The sequence below is a fragment of the Ptychodera flava genome, chromosome 17 (assembly GCF_041260155.1).
Source record: "Ptychodera flava strain L36383 chromosome 17, AS_Pfla_20210202, whole genome shotgun sequence".
Classification (NCBI taxonomy): domain Eukaryota; kingdom Metazoa; phylum Hemichordata; class Enteropneusta; family Ptychoderidae; genus Ptychodera; species Ptychodera flava.
The window spans coordinates 23,480,174-23,499,868 of record NC_091944.1 but is presented as its reverse complement, the minus strand read 5'-3'; the positions used below and the strand labels follow the sequence as shown (position 1 = coordinate 23,499,868).

Below are 19,695 nucleotides of genomic sequence, written 5' to 3'. Positions count from 1 at the left end.
TTTGTATAATTTTTTGACCGAATAAGAGTCTACTGCATACGACACAGTCTGGTTTCAGAAAGCACCATTCCTGTCAAACAGCCCTTTTTCGAATGTGCGACGAATTATTACAAATATTGACAGTGGTCATCTTTCTTGAGTTCTTTTTCGCGACCTATCTAAGGCGTTTGATATTGTTGACCAAGAGTTACTCTTAAAGAAAATTTCTCTGTATGGAATGAATAATGAAAACCTAAATTGGTTTAAATCATACCTTTCTGAACGTTCAAAGATTGTTTGTCATATGGGTAAGACTTCTGAAAGACAGAAAGTATCAGTTGGAGTACCGCAAGGGTCGATACTTGGGCCTTTGCTTTTTTATCATCTTTATCAATGATTTGCCATTATCTGTAACTTCTAACTCTTCTAGACATGTACGCCGATAACCAGACTCTTCTATCATCTGACTTAACGATTTCCCAAGTCAACAATCTACGTCAAAATGACGCTATTGCTGTTAACAATTGGATAACTAGCAACGGTATGTTAATTAATGCAAACAAACCAAGGCTATGTTTGTTGGGTGGCGGCAAAGCTCCACAATTTGACCGTCGTTGCGACAAAATTGATGTTGTCATAAATGATATAAGTATTTCTTGTGTTAATTTTGAGAGGATCCCTGGTGTGACTATTGATGATGTGGTTTCTTGGAATAAGCATATTGACAATATGTGCACCACACTGAGTCAGAGAATAGGTCTACTAAGACTCTTACATAAATTAATTCCTTTTCACCTTAGAAAAATTCTATTTATGGTTTAATTCAATCAACTCTTGACTATTGTAGTGTGGTTTTGGGAAATACCATTAAGAACAACATGGACAGGGTGTATAAAATGCAGAAAAGAGCATTGAGGATTCTACTTAACGCAGATTTTGATATGCCGAGTAATGATCTTTTCAAAGCCGCTGATGTTCTTTCCGTTAAGCAACGTACTTTCTATTTCACTTGTATCTTAGTCTTTAAATATTTTGAGAACTCTATTCCGATGTACATTGTAGACATGTTTATGCCTTAAAGGGGAAATTTACCCAGACTTTCTTAGGTAATCAGGCCGTTATTTAGTGAAAAATTAACAAAATAGCGTTGGTTTCATTCACTTTCACTTGCGCGTATTAGCGCAGTGGCCACAAGCTGAACGCACGGAAACCGGAAGTGACGTATCAAACTTGCTGGTCACAGCGGGTTCAAAGCGAGGTCACTTATAACAAGCTCTTCTACGCCAAGTGGAGTACGCGTACGCGGTACGCAAACCTCAGCGCTCGACTGAAAATCATAATGGCGAAGATAATCGGTAATAACTTCAAACCTGAACGAGCAATCGATGATCAAAGACTGACATCGTCAGAAAGTTACAGCGACTCGAGTTCGGAAAGTGACTATTCTAGCTCCGATGACGAAGTTCAAATTACTCTCGGCGATCAATCATGCCTGTCATTGTCAACCCAATCGCTGTGGAATCATGCCGACACTGAAGTAATGCCAATGCTCTAAAGAGATCGACATTAATTCTAAAAGTGCAAGGATTTTAATGTGTTACAGAACACACTGATGTAGCCATGATTAGTCTAGAACCAGCGGTCCTGTCTACAGCATTCCGTTTCCAGTGCCTGAGCGTACGCACAGTCTAATATGTACAAGTAAAGCACTTGAGGCTGGATATGCCCCGGGCAGTTTCCTTCTAGGCTTGTAGTTCAGTAATTGGACTTGCAACTTTCGCTTAAAACAGCCTTCTCAAAGTTGTACTCGCAGAAAACTTTATTTCTGCTCGACTTAAACATCGACACCGAGTGCTTGGCCCCTATATTCTGTAGCCATTCTATACACTGTAAGTGGAAAAGCTTACAGTTGCAGATGTCGACTGCTTCAATGACCAAGTTTACGACGTCACTTCCGGTATTTTAGTACACCGCTGTTCGTTAGCCAGTGAGTGAAAGTGAATAAAATCGACTCGAAAGCCTTTCAATGACCATATCAGTTTAATATTCCAAAATTAATTTTCAGGGTAAATTTCCCCTTTAAATTAATGTTCATGATAAGCCCACACGCGCAGCAATCTCACGTAACTTCCTTCTTCCTCGAACGGAATCATGTCAGAGAACTTTTGTAATGCGTGCATCCAGAATTTGGAATTCCCTCCCAGAAATCTTCGATGTAGCCCTAGTTTCAGTATCTTAAAATACAATTGAAACTTTTTATAAAAGATAACATTGACTTGTAATTTTTTTCTGAATACGGTCACTTTGTTTATTTCTTAATTACTTTAACTACTCCTGTGTTTATTTTGCTGTACTTTTATTCGAATTTTTTATTGTATTTAGTGTTTTTAGGACCCCAAGGAAGATTACGGCCCTGTTGGGAGCTTTTACCAAAACGGTTTCTGTAAATAGGTTATCCTTTAATGTGAATAAATAAAAAATAAGTAAATATAACAACACTAATATAGTCTATCTTTGACTTCTTCTACCTTAAAAATTCACGTTGCGACTGTTACGTAGGTCATTTTCCCCCACACTCATCATGACCTGAGTTCAATTAGTCTAGAACATTCTCAAGGTCACTGCCCTTAATGACCTCACAACCTTGAATTCAATTAGTCATGTTTGGAATGTTCTAGAAATTTAGTTAGCTGTGTCAGAGAGATAATTTTAGAACAGTAATTAGCATGTCAATAAAAGTTCTAGACTGTTCTTATATGCTCTTATGTAAGCACATGTGTATAAAAAGGGACGTGCACAGCTTCCAGTCAGACTTTTGGGATCGTGTCTCTTGTGTGTTACTAAACTCCAGCAGTAGTCATTCTCAAGACTTTTCAAGACCTTCACTGCCAACGCTGGATTTATACCGTGGACTTTGTGCAGCTTCAAGCCTGCAAGGACTGTTCATTCATCCGACTGACTGTTACAACTCTGAGACTGGAGCTTTGCTGTCCCAGCTGAGATAAGTAGTCTGTACACTTTTAAAGCTTGTACGCTATCCCTGACTTAGCAATTAGCTTTATTTTCGTAATAATTTTTTTTTAAATGTTAACTGCTGAGTTCACCCTTTTGTTTGTTTTCTCTGCACGTAACAAAATTAGGGCTTGTCCGGGATACGAGCATTTTCAGCCGTTTGACAACATTTTGCCAGCCTTTTCAAAAACTACTGTATACTGTGAACTCAGCGAAATTTAATCATGGCGGAATTTAAACCAGAGGAAATGGATGACCTTGATCAGGACACATTTGATTCCCTCAGAAAAGACGACCTCATAACACTGGCCAATTATGTCAAAAGCTCTATGCGCAAGAGGGAAATACAGTACCGTATTGCCAAACATCTAGTTGATTTAGGCCAATTTGAGGAATCCACCCTGAAAGATTATGAGCCTGAGTCTACCTCTGAGCTCAGAAAATTAGAATTAGAAATGCAGACAAATTCGGAGATCACGAAACTAGAATTACAAATGGAAAAAGAAGACAGGCATTAGAAAAAGGAAAAAAAAAACAAATGCAGTTAGAAATGGAAGAAAGACAGAGAGAGAAAGATAGGCAGGAAAGATTAGAAATGAAACGTTTAGAGCTTGGACAGTCAGGAAAATTCTTCCCTACAGGCAATTTTGACATCACTAAGCATTTCAGGTTAGTTCCCCCTTTCCAAGAAAAGGATGTTGATAAATATTTCCTTCATTTTGAAAAGATTGCTCAGAGTCTGAATTGGCCTAACGAGTCCTGGTCTATGCTTTTGCAGAGTGCTTTGGTGGGTTAAGCCAGAGAAATTTACATTCAGTTGTCAGTAGAGCAGGCTTCAAATTATGATTCTGTGATGGAATTAAGTCTCAAGGGCTATGAGTTGGTGCCTGAAGCTTACCATCAGAAATTTAGGGATTGCGAGAAGGTGAAGGATAATTCTTATGAACACGATTGGAAATATTTTGGGATAATAGGATATTGTAGTAATATTGGTTTATTCAGTAAATTTAAGCTCATCTACTCTTCTGTTTTTGTAATTCACATGTTTTTAAGGTAATCTGTAATATTGTAACTTTCAGCTATAGGGTACCCGACACTTTTGATAAATTTGCACAATAAATTGATTTCTACCATTTCATAATGACAGATCCTATTGTTTTCTTTGAAATTGTCATTATTGTTTTGTCCATTCCCCAAGTTTTGGTAATTTGAGAAAATAGAGGGTCATGTCCAAGGTGGCCCTGAAAAATAGAGGGTCATGTCCAAGGTGGCCTTGAAAAATAGAGGGTCATGTTCAAGGTGGCCTTGAAAAATAGAGGGTCATGTCCAAGGTGGCCCTGAAAAATAGAGGGTCATGTCCAAGGTGGCCTTGAAAAATAGAGGGTCATGTCCAAGGTGGCCTTGAAAAATAGAGGGTCATGTCCAAGGTGGCCCTGAAAAATAGAGGGTCATGTCCAAGATGGCCTTGAAAAATAGAGGGTCATGTTCAAGGTGGCCTTGAAAATATAAGGTAGTGTTGTCATGTACAATTTTTAGACATTTTCAACTTTCAAATTCAAAATATCTTTTTAATACAAATATTTCACCAGTTACTTGAACTCCTTGTATTTCTTAAGTAGATAAAATAAAAAATACAATTTTAACTATTTTACTTTGCCTTATTGAGGTACTAACTTCAAAAGTATGAAATACCTTAGTTTCCTGAACATCTACCACACAATGAAAATGACAGTTTAGCAAATAGGAGAGTTTACAATGTACTATCAGCAGTCAAACAAAGTAGTGGTTATAACTGTTCGAAAAATCGCAATTTGACAACCGTGATATATCAAAAAGAGGTAAAGGATCAAAATTTGTAAGATGCAAAACATTCAGCAGAATTGTCTGATAAGTACAGTTTGCAAATTTTTTGTTTATTTCACTGTATTTACATTTGCAAAAAAAAGCAAATTTGACTAGATTTAGTAAAAAGCAGTTAACTTAACTTTGTTGTTAAGTAGATTGAACAAAATTAAGAAATTTACCTTAGTCTGTAGCAACAAATTATGGTCTGGTGCCTTATTTTTCAATAATTTTTGACAGACTTTTCAAAATCCTATAAACCCAAAATATTTCCAATCGTGTTTATGTTGAATTTGCTCGAACAAAAGAAAAACTGTTTGATCGTTGGTGTTCTTCTGAAAAGGTCAGTCAGAATATTGACAAATTACGACAACTTGTTTTGATTGAGGAATTTAAAAGGTGCATCCGGAGTGACATCAAGTCATTTATCAATGAACAAAAGGCAGATACATCGGAGGTTGCTGCACGTTTGGCCGATGATTATTCATTGACCCACAAATCTTCATTTCTCAGCAAACCATCCCAGTCCTTTTCCTACAGAAACAATGCAGGTAAATTTAACTCCTCCTTTTCATCCAAGAATTTTTCAAAGGACAATAGGAAATCAAATGACAACAGTTCACAAAATCAAAGTAACACTCCCACATCATCAGATCCCAAATCTCAATCTCCTTCTGACAAACAGTTTGGTACACTTTCTTGCAGTTATTGTAAGAAAGACGGCCATTTAATGTCAGATTGTTTCAAATTGAAAAGAAAACGTGAAGGTCAAAGTGGTCAAAGTGGATCTAAGCCAACCGGCTTTATTTCTTCATCAACTCAATTAGAGTCTAATAATGTGTGTAACACATTTTCTGAGGTTAAACCCCTCTTATCCCCAATTAATGAGGTCAAGGTCAATTCTTCTCAAGATAGCATTATGGGTATTTTCGAACCATTTATTCATGATGGTTTTATATCATTTTCTAGTGATTTTTCTTCCGCTACCCCTGTCAAACTTCTAAGAGAAACCGGGGCTTCCCAGTCTCTTTTGTTGGCAGATACCCTGCCGTTTTCTGAAAAGTCATTTTCAGGTTCTAAAGTTCTTATTAAGGGTGTAGATTGCAATGACTTTATTCCTGTTTCTCTCCATAATGTCTATTTGTCTTCGGACTTTGTTTCTGGACCTGTTACTTTAGGTATTAGGCCTTTTTTGCCTTTTGAAGGGATTCACCTTCTCCTTGGAAACGACCTTGCTGGGGACAAGGTCATTACTAATCCACTTGTGACTGATAATCCTAGTTTAGATCAGGATCCAGAGCCAATTGAACAAGAGATACCTGATTTATTTCCTTCATGTGCTTTTACTCGAGCCATGTCAAAGAAAACTTCTGTGAACCAAAATACTCTCAAAAATAATGTCACAGATGTTGACTTAAATGACACCTTTCTCAGTCAGGTGTTTGACACGGATCATTCCGTTATCCCTCGTGGATTTGAAACTTCCAGTAAAATTCTACTGACAAAGGTCAGACATTTTCTAGATCAAATCTCATTGCAGAACAACACAAAGACCCAGATATTTTGTCTTTGTTTGACAGGGTAGATGATGAAGGTAAAACTTCAGATAGCTCTGTTTCCTATTATACAAAATCTGGTATTCTCATGCTTAAATGGAGACCTCCAGACGTTTTGGTTGATGACGATTGGGCTATAAAACATCAAATTGTGGTTCCAAAGCCCTACCGTTCTGAAATATTGCTCCTGGCCCATGAAACGCCCTGGCTGGTCATTTAGGTGTAAGGAAAACTTATCATAAAATTCTCAGTTACTTTTATTGGCCTAATCTCAGGCAGGATGTAACACATTTCTGTAAAACTTGTCACACATATCAAATGGTAGGAAAGCCGAATCAGACCATTCCAAAGGTCCCTTTACAGCCAATTCCTGCATTTCAAGAACCATTTAGTAGGATACTAATAGACTGTGTTGGGCCCCTACCAAAAACAAGATCAGGAAATGAGTACATGTTGACAATTATGTGTACATCTACTCGGTTCCCAGAAGCCATACCACTGAGAAACATAAAGACAAAGACTATAGTGAGAGCTTTAGTCAAATTTTTCACTTTATTCGGCTTCCCTAAATGTGTCCAGTCCGATCAAGGCTCCAACTTTATGTCTTGTATTTTTGAACAAGTAATGGATCAGCTGGCATTAAACAGTATAGGTCATCCGCCTATCATCCAGAAAGTCAGGGTGCTCTTGAGCGATTTCATCAAACTTTGAAAAACATGATTAGGACCTACTGTTTTGACACAGAGAAGCAGTGGGATGAAGGAATTCATTTCTGCTCTTTGCTGTTAGAGAGTCAATTCAAGAGTCTCTTGGTTTTAGCCCATTTGAGCTTGTATTTGGACATACAGTCCGTGGCCCACTTAAGCTCGTTAAAGAGAAATTCCTATCAGATGATGATGATTGTCTGAATATTTTGCAATATGTGTCAGATTTTCGTACAAAACTCTCTAAAGCATGTGAATTAGCCAGAGAAAATCTTGAGTCATCTCAGCAGTCAATGAAAATCAAATATGACAAAACACCTCAAAACGGAAGTTTGAACCAGGTCAAAAAGTTCTTGTTCTACTTCCGGTTCCTGGCAAACCACTCCATGCTTGTTACTTTGGCCATACCTAATTATAAAAAATTGAGCGATTTAAATTACATCATAATAACACCTGACAGGCGACTACAAAAACAGCTATGTCACATAAATATGCTTAAGCCATAATTGGATAGGGATAATTTTACTAAAACAAAGCCTGTCAGTGCAGTCACTTCAAACCATTATGAAGATAGTGATACTGATACTGACTTGAGTGAAAATACTCTCAACTCAAAGCTGGGCTCGGTCAAGCTTCAGAACCCAGAAATCCTGGAGAAGCTGGAGTCTACAAAGTTGGCACACCTCCAGCCAGAACAAACAACAGGTGAAAGAACTGCTCCATGAATATAAACACCCGTTTCAAGATGTCCCAATGAGGACAAACATCATCTATCACGACGTTGATGTTGGGGACAGTAAGCCTGTTAAACAACATCCATACAGACTGAAGCCAACAAAAGCGAAGTATCTCCAGGAAGAAGTCAAATACCTGCTGGACAATGACTTTATTGAACCCAGTAAAAGTAACTGGAGTTCGCCGTGCATACTTGTTCCCAAATCAGATCACAGTTATCGTATGTGCACGGACGTTAGGAAAGTCAACACTTTAACAAAGACAGACACTTTCCCAATCCCGAGGATTGACGACTGCATCGACTGAGTGGGAAAAGCCAAGTATGTGACGAAATTTGACCTACTGAAGGGATGTTGGCAAGTCCCTCTGACGGATCGTGCTCATGAAATATCGCCTTTGTTACACCAAACAGATTGTTCCAGTACAAGGTGATGCGATTCGGAATGAAGAACTCTCCGGCAACGTTCCAACGGATGATCAACGACGTCATATCCGGGCCAGAAGGATGTGGAGCTTACGTCGACGATGTCGGCCTGTATAGTGACACCTTGGAGAACACATCAAACTCAAGCGGAAGTTCTTCGAGGGACTGAGCAAAGCAATATTGACTGTAAACCTTGCCAAAATCTGAGTTTTGTTGGGCGAGGGTGACTTACCTTGGACATACTGTAGTACAGAGTGAGGTAAAACCTTTTGATGCTTAAATCAGTGCCATTTCAAGTTTTCCGATACCAAATTGCAAGAGACAACTGATGCGCATTCTCGGTATTGCTGGTTACTACAGAAAATTCTGTCCAAATTTCCCTATAATTACTTAGCCTTTGACTAACTTACTTAAAAAGAAAGTAAAGTTTGTTTGGCCAGAGCAATGCCAACAGGCATTTGATACACTTAAAGCCATACTGCAATGTGCTCCAGTGTTATCTGCACCAGATTTCACTTTGCCATTCAAATTTGCTGTAGATGCTAGTGATACGGCTGCTGGTGCTGTTTTATTGCAAGAGGATACTCATGGTGTAGATCATCCTGTTTGCTATTTTTCATGCAGATTTAACAAATCCAAGAGAAACTACTCTACAATTGAAAAAGAGTGTTTATCTTTGATATTAGCTTTACAGCATTTTGAAGTTTATGTTACTTCTTCAAATCAGCCAATAGTGGTTTATATTGATCACAACCCTCTTGTTTTTCTGCAGAAATTTAAAGGCAAAAATCAGAGATTGCTAAGATGAAGTTTAATGTTACAGGAGTTTAATCTTGACATTAGACATATCAAAGGCAGAGACAATTTAATTGCAGACTGTCTCTCTCGTATTTAGAGTTTATTGTTGTTCACACTTTTAAGATTACATTTGTAAAGAAAATTTTTTCTTTGAAAAATTTTCCTTTTTGAAGACGGGGTGTGTTATGTAGGTCATTTCCCTCACACTCATCATGACCTGAGTTCAGTTAGTCTAGAACATTCTCAAGGTCACTGCCCTAATGACCTCACAACCTTGAATTCAATTAGTCATGTTTGGAATGTTCTAGAAATTTAGTAAGCTGTATCAGAGAGATAATTTTAGAACAGTAATTAGCATGTCAATAAAAGTTCTAGACTGATCTTATATGCTCTTATGTAAGCACATACTGTGTATAAAAAGGGACGTGCACAGCTTCCAGTCAGACTTTTGGGATCGTGTCTCTTGTGTGTTACTAAACTCCAGCAGTAGTCATTCTCAAGACTTTTCAAGATCTTCACTGCCAACACTGGATTTATACTGTGGACTTTGTGCAGCTTCAAGCCTGCAAGCCAAAGGACTGTTCATTCATCCGACTGGCTGTTACAACTCTGAGACTGGAGCTTCGCCGTCCCAGCTGAGATAAGTAGTCTGTACACTTTTAAAGCTTGTACTCTATCCCTGACTTAGCAATTAGTTTATTTTCGTAATAAATTTTGTTTAAACGTTAACTGCTGAGTTCACCCTTTTGTTCGTTTTCTCTGCACGTAACAGCGACCCCCTAATTGTTTAGCCTTATTTTTATACAAATATCCCCTCTAATTTATTCTGAAAGTTTCAATTAAAGTTTATATCTGGAGATGGCAAAAATAGTAAACGGTTTAAAACGTGCCAATTATACAAAATTACGTAATTCAGCATTGAAAAGGACACAAAATGATGATAGTATGCATCGACTTTGGTAAAAGTGATTTGTTCATGATGGGTTATTCTATAATGACCTGAAAACATGACAGCACAACCAAAACAGTTATATTTAAAGTCGTTCTGAAAGCGTATTGGGAAATTTGAGATGTGCAGTGATGTCTCGAGTACACAATTCAAGGGCTGTTAGCGATCCATGGCATTCACTTGCTTTTCCGGAAGCAATACCGACATCACAACCCACAGCTGTGACAGAGATATCCATTTCATGACAACAGGTAGATTTGAAATTATTGTGAATTGAGAATAAAACAAAATTATGTTCCTAATGATTATTTGCTTGATGTACCTCTCTCAGACACTTGTACACATTTGCCTAATTAGAATTATGAACGGCTAAGCTCTCATACGCGGCATTTGATAATGTGATGCGACTGTAGGTCTAATCATTCGACACTCAGTGCATTGCTAGCCAGGGTTTCTCCTACTGGCTCCATGTTTCCAGGTAAAGTGATCGCTGACAATGTCACAGCAATTCAAGATAGCAGTACATTGCTAGGATTCATCAAGTCACCAAGCTGAAATATGACATTGACTGACACTGACTCATACTTTGATAAATAAACGTGAAGTCAACACACCGGGATCGCTATCACCAATTTGAAATTACCACTGTTTCAACCGATGCAGGTTGCCTGGATTTTATCACTGAATGTCAATTCCGATGTTTGTAAAACTAAAGAAACAATATATATATATATATATATATATATATATATATATATATATATATATATATATATATATATATATATATATAATATATATATATTATATATATATATATATATATATATATATATATATATATATATATATATATATATATATATATATATACATATATTTATCACATACATATGTACATTTATCACACACATAGACCCAGTTATACCTATAGTATGACATCACACTATAGGTATAGTCACACTATAGGTCACACTATAGGTATTGATTTGTACACCGCTAACATTTTAACGGTATGTTAGCGGCATTTTGTGTTGTCTACCTCGTCAAAATTGCCCTTCTCGATGTCCATCAAACAACGTAATAAGCATAGCCGATAACCCAAGACACGTACCAATCATCCCTACAGCAGTAAGAATGTTTTCTGAAGCAACATGGAGGGGTTTCAAGTTCAACATCACGATCATTGCTGCCGCGGCAGTCAACCAGTCAAGCGTCCGGGGCCAGCCGATGACGCAAAGAGCGTACAATATTTCTGACAGCAATGACGATACTCCGGACTTAGAACTCATCAGAAGAAACGCTATTATATTTTTCAAGAGCGACGAGTTCACAATGTTATCAGTGCATTTAAAGGTGCAAGCTATTGTTTTGTCCATGCATATTGTGCATCACGTTTCCTGTATTGTACCTTGTTGTTGAACTTCCGTCGTCTCGCGTCTGAGCTAAGAAAGGCTCGTTGCTTGTATGTTGTCTTACCGATTGAGTCAGAGCCGAACACTGTTCTTCATTATATTTAAACACGCTCATTTTATTCGTAAAATATTAAACATACAATTGACAATTTCGTAAAACATAATAATTGTTAATTTTGAAAATTTCATACAAACTTCGCAAAGAAGAATTATTTGAATGATGTTCGAATATTGACAAAAATAACCTGTTCTCGCCAGCCGCGACCGAGTGTATGGATGAATTTTCACTAAAATTGATGTTATAGTAAGTACCAAATAAATACCTTGCATTAAAAATCCATAGTCTTTCCTATTTCCGCTTGATTCGCACAGAAAAAGCCCTACGAGAGACGCTAATTATCCATAGGAGCAGCCCCGACATGTTGAGCTGACCGGGCAGTCAAGTCAGCTGTGACCCAGCCACGACCGCATAACACAAGCGTATGAATTCTTGTAAAATACTCCCTCTCGTTTTCCCAGTAATTATCATTCCTGGAGGTTTATTCACGGACAACTGGGTCTATGCATGTGATAATATATAAGCCCCCGTATTCCGACGAGTGTGTCTGCGTGGTGGACGAGTGATTCCCCGTGTAGCGTCCGTATCCCCCCTCGCCGTATAAATATATATAAATATATATATATATATATATATATATATATATATATATATATATATATATATATATGTATATGTATATGTGTGTATGTGTGTGTGTGTGTGTGTGTGGGTGTGGGTGTGTATGTGGTGATGTGTATGATTGTGTGTAGGTGTGTGGGGGGTGTATGTGTTTGTGTGAAATCAAGATACAGGTAAAATATCTTGCCATTGTTATAACGAAAAACCTTGGCACTTTAGAGATGAAATAGAAAACATGGGGGTAAGGCCAAAAAGAATCCAAATCGCGTCTTCCACTCTGTCCGATTTGGAATTTTTTTTGATTTCGGCAAATTCATACCTCTGCTTTGCAAATACTTCAGTACTACCGCTGGTGGCGCCCTACACTTCGTCGGGTTTTCGCGGGCATGTGGGATTTTGAATGAGACTTCCGACATTACTGCACTGAGCTCTGTCAACATGCGACGTCTGAATTTTGCAAATCACGACACAAACTGGTTCAATTTTTGGCTGAATTTTCTCCTCATTGTATAAGTTTAGTACACCATGACTATTAATTAGATTGCTAGCATTCGACGTGATGTCCAACAGTTAGTTCCAAAGACGCTGTTCAGTGTTTTTCCTGATACGAGGTTTGGCGATCTGTTTACCAAGATTCTGACAGCAAATGATGGGCGGTGCATGATGTGAATGAAAATTGCAGAGAAAGTATAAAAATTTAGGACAATGAAAAACCACATGGATGCGTTAATGTTAAAGTTCGATCTGAGTTATTGTTATTGTGTTTACTGCTATTGTTATTTTGAGAAATATAGTGATGAATTCAATAACAGTATCAGTGTATCTTGTCTGACATATTTCTGGTTAGCTTAAAAGGAGAACAGATTTATTTGCCAGGCAAAAAAAGTCCGAGGGACCGTAGTTACCTTTGGCCACAATAAAAAAAAAATCGCTCGCCGCTCCTGAACCTTGGTCCAAAACTCCGATGAACAGGAGTTTGTTTATTTTTTATCTGGCTTTATTCAAGTTTTTCCATGGTAACATGCATGATTAATTAAACAAAGGCTCTAAAGAAAAAGCTAATGATCTATCACAGAGAACCTTTCCATTTTTTCAATGATGATTTTGTATAGGTACTCGTGAGCAAACTTGCCAACTGTGAAAGATAGGTATGCTATAGTGACTATACTAAAGAAAGAAAGCTTATGGAAGCTTGGGTGGTCACATAACCAAATTAGGTGCACTTACCGGTAGTTAATGTCCTGTTATTAATTATATTCTATCATGTGTGAAGGGTGGTCTACAGTTAGAGAAACATTGTGACAGTTATGAAATAATTAGATTTTTAGAACTTGGTGAATATCATGAGATCGATAACTTTCAAGAAAGGATTGTAATCATTCATAATGACCTTGAATAGCAGTTCCGTCGTAACATCAGAATGGACCAGAGGATGACAATAAAGCTATTATTACATTAAGTATTACATTAAAAACGTTGATTCGCTATACATGGTAAGCCTGGAGTATGAGAAAACTGAACATTTTTTCCAATATAAAGCTAGCAATATCTGTGCATGAATAGACGTTTAGTAATCGAAATGTACTTAGTAAGAATAGGGTGGTTAAAAATACATATTGGTACAAGAAATTTGAAATTTGGAATTTCATCTTGACCAAATGTGTTGATACACTATACATATAAGCCTATGAGTAAACTATGAATGGTTTTTTTTCAATACAAAACTATCTAAATAAGTGCGTTTATAGACGACTATTGATATTAATGTACGTGATTAGATTAGGGTTGAGACTAGTGAATGTGTGTGCAAGATATTTGATTTGGAATTTCACCAAAATATTCGTTCACTAATTGAACATTAGGAAACTATGAATATTTTTTTCGATATAAACCTAACTAAATCTATGCATTTGTGGGTGCAAGAAATATGATCTGGAATTTCACCGAAATGTTGATTCACCATACATTGTAGTATATGAAGAAACTACGAATATGTTTTACACTACAAATGAGTTGAATCTGTGCTTTTACAAATGTTTGTCTATTGATATAAATGTACGTGGTGAGGATGGGATGTTTGAAAGAGCAGATGTGAACAAAAAACATGATATTGGAATTTCACCAAAGTGATTATATGTAAAGGTTAAAAATTATTCTTTGAACATTCAAAGGTCAAATAAGAAATTATATGTCAATTAAAATATTATCGATGCGGACTGTGACACGCAGGGGTAGGGTCACTGTATTTTGCACATAACATCGGGGAGGGTCACTCTTTTTCTTGCAAACGCAATATATAATGCCCTCCTCCCCTGTAATTTCTGTCCCGTCCCGTATCGGAAGGGAATAGCTTGCGTGTCTGGTTCGAAATGCGCGGCCGTGTTGAAAATTACCCATGCTGCTTTGCGACGAGACACATACCGCCTGGGATCGGGTACGGCCAGTAGTACCGGCAAGTTTGTTAGTCAATGGTGTTTACTCAGACTTAAAGGAGTCTACACACACTACGCAGACCCAAAGAAGTCGAGCGGACCGGAACATTTAATAGGGGCAACTGTTTGCTCAATCGTTGAGTTTAATGACGTGCATATACAGTACATTGCGTTCGCCATAGGGAAACGTCTCGCTCCGAAATGTTTAAATCACCACCTCGTCGTCAAATGAAGTTAACAGTGGTAAGCGGTAGTTTTCTTTGACCATCTTTGGGGTTCGTTTGATTTATTTAGGACAGTAAACAGATATGCTGAACAGAAACGCAAACGGGATGGGCATTCTGTCCGCCTGTCATTAACTGGTAGACATTGGTATCAGGCAAACTTTCTACCTGAGTTGTATTTGTAGAGAGACAGGGAGTGATAGTTACAATTCAAGTGCACAAGAATCAGGCTTAGACAAATGCAAACCATTGTCGTTATCCACGCCCCTTGCATACTTTTCACGTCAGGTTTGTGTAGAAGTGTTTATTACTGGTGCCAGTTATTCACTAAACTGTGCGCAATGGAAACTCTGTGTCTTGAGTTTCCCAAATCGAAAATATACGTACTTCAGAGTTAAAAAAAAGGAGGAACTTCTCTATTTCTATCTGGTCAGGAAACATATCAGTTATTGTCAATAGTATGACAAGATGTAATAGAGAAAATATTCCCTGGCGGTTATTTATGTGTTCCTGTCGCCACGTACCCATTATGCGTTAGTTTTTGACAGCGTGTCTCGACTCATTTACCATGGGGATGCTACTCACCAATCGTATGCGGCGTCCTTAGGTCAAATATGACCCAACATTATATGTCACGGTACAATAATTAGAGCGAACTTGTCATTAATATTACCAGTCTACACTTAAGTTCGAATCTCTTTTAAAGATAACACCAGTAGCACAACGTATGTTGGGCAAAATCGAAATAAATACGTACCATACTTTATGCGTTAGCCAACCAAAACTACCTACCCTAATTTTCGGAGGCATGCTGCCGACCTTTTTTTATTTGGCCTTAGCAGTACTTGGCTCCTATCGAGGAGAAATTCTTACAGAAAATGTTGGGAGCAGTTTCTTAGTTCTTCTTGTTTTCAATCGCCATGAATACTCGGCGTATCAAAGTATCCTAAGCCTTGTCATTCTTTGACGTCATGAACCTGCCGTTTGAGTGCAGAAGTTACAGAAATTTGAGGAAGTTACGAAATAACCAAGAATGCGGATATCACAGAATAGCCATTAGCTGAATGAATCGGAGACAATCGAGACATCGTCATACTCTATGAAAGAACGTATGTGAAATTTGATACCCTACAGTGGGTTCAATTTGGTGCCACAACTCCGTGTATGAGACAGAAATATTGTACAGTACAGGTCTTTAAGCTGGGCTATGAACAACTGCGTGTTCATCGCACACGTTTTCTTCTAACGTACTTACAGAATGTGTTGATAAAGCAGACATAAAAGTTGCCTTCTCATTTAAGTCTGTCTTGTCTTAGGAAAGACATATTCCGTATTTGTAAGAAAACACAGCAGGGGTTCTGGTCTTGGCAGAGAGTATTTACTCTCATGGCAAAGGAGAGGTTTGCTTCTTTTTAAATGTGGGATTTTATATAAAACTTTTTAAGTATAATTTATTGACCATATTGTAAACACACAAATAAACAAAAAGAAATAAACAAACAAACACAATTCTTTATTGACAAAAGTGAACGTAAGTACAACTCTGTAGCGGTTCTTTATTGTATATGGAAATGACCATGCGTAGCAAATAAGCAAACACGCATACAAAAACAAAAAAGCAAACATGGAGCCAGAGTTCCCTGTTGTTTCAGTGAACCAGCTCTGTCTGGATCATTACCTCAGCAGTTGGATGCACTTAGCTGTTTTAGTAACAAATACAGCTGAATGTTAAGCCGTGTCTTTTCAGCTAAAAGTTTCCCACGCACATGGCTGTGGCACCGAATTGACAACCACTGTAAGTATGAACTTCACCTGTGATAAATCGTTAGTATCGAGGGAGAATGTGTCTCAGTTTCAATACCGGTTATTTGTTCTTCTCCTATATCGTGCCGAAATGCCTTGAGTTTAGCTAGTCAAGCCAGATTCCACTTATGATGTCCATTGTCATTGTCGTCTTTTTACATTTTATATCTATCGATCAATAATATATAGCTGCACCATGTATAAATAAAATCGTGTTGGACTGTTTAATAATTTTTCATTTCAATATACCGCAGGCTGACCTGATAGGAGTTTCATTATTACACGACAATGCATAAATGTTATCAAATATTAAACCTCTTTGACCTTTACAGTGTGGTAACTGACGACATATGAACTGTTTTTTGAGATTTCTTGTTCAAATATAAAATATCACGCAATTATGCATGTCAAGTTGGTTCGGACGAAATTAATTTGTCAGTCCATAGTACTTGAATGATTATTTTATGCAAATCATCTCTCTATCATCCATACAAGTTATCCAATTGTTTTTTTTTTTCAAAGTATTTTAAAGTAAGTGCATTCTTGTTGCACGCAAGATGCATTTTACCCTCTCAAAATGTCCTTTGATCTGTCCGAAATTCTCGATCCGTCCTGCCCGACCCAAAGAACATGACCGTTCCTATCACTGACTGGCAATTATCTGCTGCGCTGCATTCGGTAACTATTACACTGTTCATAATTATGGATATTGAGACTGACAAAACATATACCAAGACCATAACTAAACGTTTATATTGTATATGGTTGTGGAAATTTGTGATGAAGCCTTGTCATAAAAGAATATTTGGATTTGAGATCAATTATTTTGACTTTTATGAGTTTATTTGACTGTATTTCTCCACCGAGACAGTGGTTTCTCTGATGAAAGCTTGGGGCAGATTTCTGGAAGAGTCCAGTCCCTAAAAAAATTCATACATGAATATGTTAATGCTAACTTTACGTTTAGTAGATTTTTTATATTTTTGTATCGCAAAAGTAAAAGCGTGCATGTACTAGAAATATTTTCACTCACTTGACGGGATCTAAATTTTATCGGTACCTGGATTTCATGACTGTGTACACGGCTTAGACTGCCGACAACAGCCTGTGGTGTGCCGCATCAGTGTAAAAGTTTTGTTCTTGCCCAAAAGGTAGTTGGTAATATTCTGCATGTATTCCCGGTCTACGACCTCTGGCCACTAACAGCAGTGACTAGTTAAATAATACATAATTGTAAATAGTTTTGTACCAACAGCTTTGGTGCAGGTTTGTTAATACAGCTCTGAAATACAACTGAAATTGATAGCCCCACGACAGAAACTTTTACTGAAATTTACCTCGAGTACATCCTGTTGCCTATGCAATTCTGGCCTCGCATAGAGTTGTCAGGCTAGGAGCTTTTGCACAATTTGACCCCAACTATTGAGGCGAGGCATGCGGATATGTTTGCTGAAACCTGAGCTTTCAAGTTTCGTATCACCTTGTCAGGTCACTCTATGCAGCAATGGGTTCTGTTTGCATGAACTACTCTTTCACTGCTCTACCATGAAGATTTGTTCACCGGAAATTAGCTTAATGCATGTTCTTCGCTTTTCAATAGTTAATCAATCATAGAAAAAGCATGCAAGCAAACAAATGAATCATAATCAATGGAGAATGAAGACTTGGGAGCCTTTAGGACAGACATCACAGAGGCGCGCCACGCCGTCAACGCTCTGGTATCTCGTCTAACGAATGTTTTCAGTGGATAATCTTCGATTCTGCTTAAGCTAGTGAAAGAAGTGATCTAGACGTTGAAAAGGAAACTTAGGTTACTAGACATGTAAATAAGTACTAAAACTTGCTCTCTTGTTGGCAGCATGATTCCACGATTTCTTCGAGTTCGAGTTTTTTGAGTCACAAAAAAAATAATAAAAGCAAACAGTTGCCGCCCTTTCAGCAAAAGAGTAGTCCAAATTTAATCATGACAAACGGATTAGGGTCAAACGCGTAGTTGATACGCAGAAGCAGAATACTGAAAAACTGGCCACAAGTTACACTTATATACGTGTCAACACAAAATTATAAATCGCGTCCCAAGTACTAAACCCAAACTCGACTTGGCCGACTTCAACTTATATACGTGTCAACATGAGTATCATGAATTACTTCCGAGGGGAAAAAACTCTTCATTCATACATGGGCGACTGGTCCTTGTCACTGGGCTACCAACTTCAGAAAATGGTAGCCCAATGGGACTACCAGAGGAAAAAGTTAATTTCGAGCCCTGGAGCTACCTCTGCAAGCTGACATTTTTACGGGATTTTATGTGCTGTTTCAATGTTCCTGAGATCAGTTTCATCTTAAAACATATTATTGTTACGAATCTTCAAATATGTGTATGAAATCGCTCTATATTATGCCTAGGTCACGCTACGAACGCCAGGTCAACACTGTGGTTGAAAATGGGGCGAACTGAAGTGACCGAGCGGTAGAGCGCACATTTCTTGTTGTTGCTCTTTAACCTTTTCCCTTTTGACCTTTGTGTGTGATTGTCTGTGAGATCGTGAGAAAATCCTGAGAACCGGTTCTCATTCAGATGACTGAGAACGGGCAGAGGGAGTGTAGCTTCAGGCACGGTGAATCATTCTTTTTAGTATCTAAGTACTGGTCGGCCGTCGGATTGTCAGAGGTGGACATCTTGCACCTGGCCCGTAAATAATTCCTTTTTTACAAAGTACTAAGTATTACAACGCACTTTCAAGTTGCATACACAGGTTATCAAGTCGTCTCACCAAACTGCATAAGTGGTGGAAAGGGAAGGTATTTTTGCACATCGGGTCGGTAATTTTCATTAAACGTATATCATGAACGGTTCAATTTGTGTCAACTATTTTAATTGGAATATAATCGCTTTCAACACTTGATTTATAGTTTAGAGTTTGATCTCGATAGTCTTCAGTTTTGTTTTTGTCAAATAGAACCTTCCAGTCCGCGATCTTTAGTACCTTGCGTTTCGAAAAACAAAATGTGGGATTTTATCAGATTGCCCTATTTCAATGTTACTACATTCTAGTTTGGTGTTAGATAAGACCGTTTTCTCCCAGTATATAGACTAAAATTGCAGGGCTGTCACCCAAGTTGTTCGTGTAGAATGGAGTTTC

At 37.8% G+C, this 19,695-nt stretch overlaps 1 protein-coding gene across 2 annotated transcripts in view; it reads left to right on the top strand.

Moving 5' to 3' along the window:
• The window catches only part of LOC139115828 (alpha-2,8-sialyltransferase 8E-like), a 40,409-nt gene that overhangs the window by 7,508 nt on the left and 13,206 nt on the right, over positions 1–19,695 (top strand). The window contains exon 1 of one of the 2 annotated variants that reach the window (XM_070678206.1): positions 14,499–14,768. The exons of the other annotated variant lie outside the window; for it this stretch is intronic. The gene's annotated coding sequence lies outside the window, so the exon portion shown is untranslated. Of the gene's footprint in view, positions 1–14,498; positions 14,769–19,695 lie in introns of those variants that run through there. 2 annotated transcript variants of the gene reach the window in all.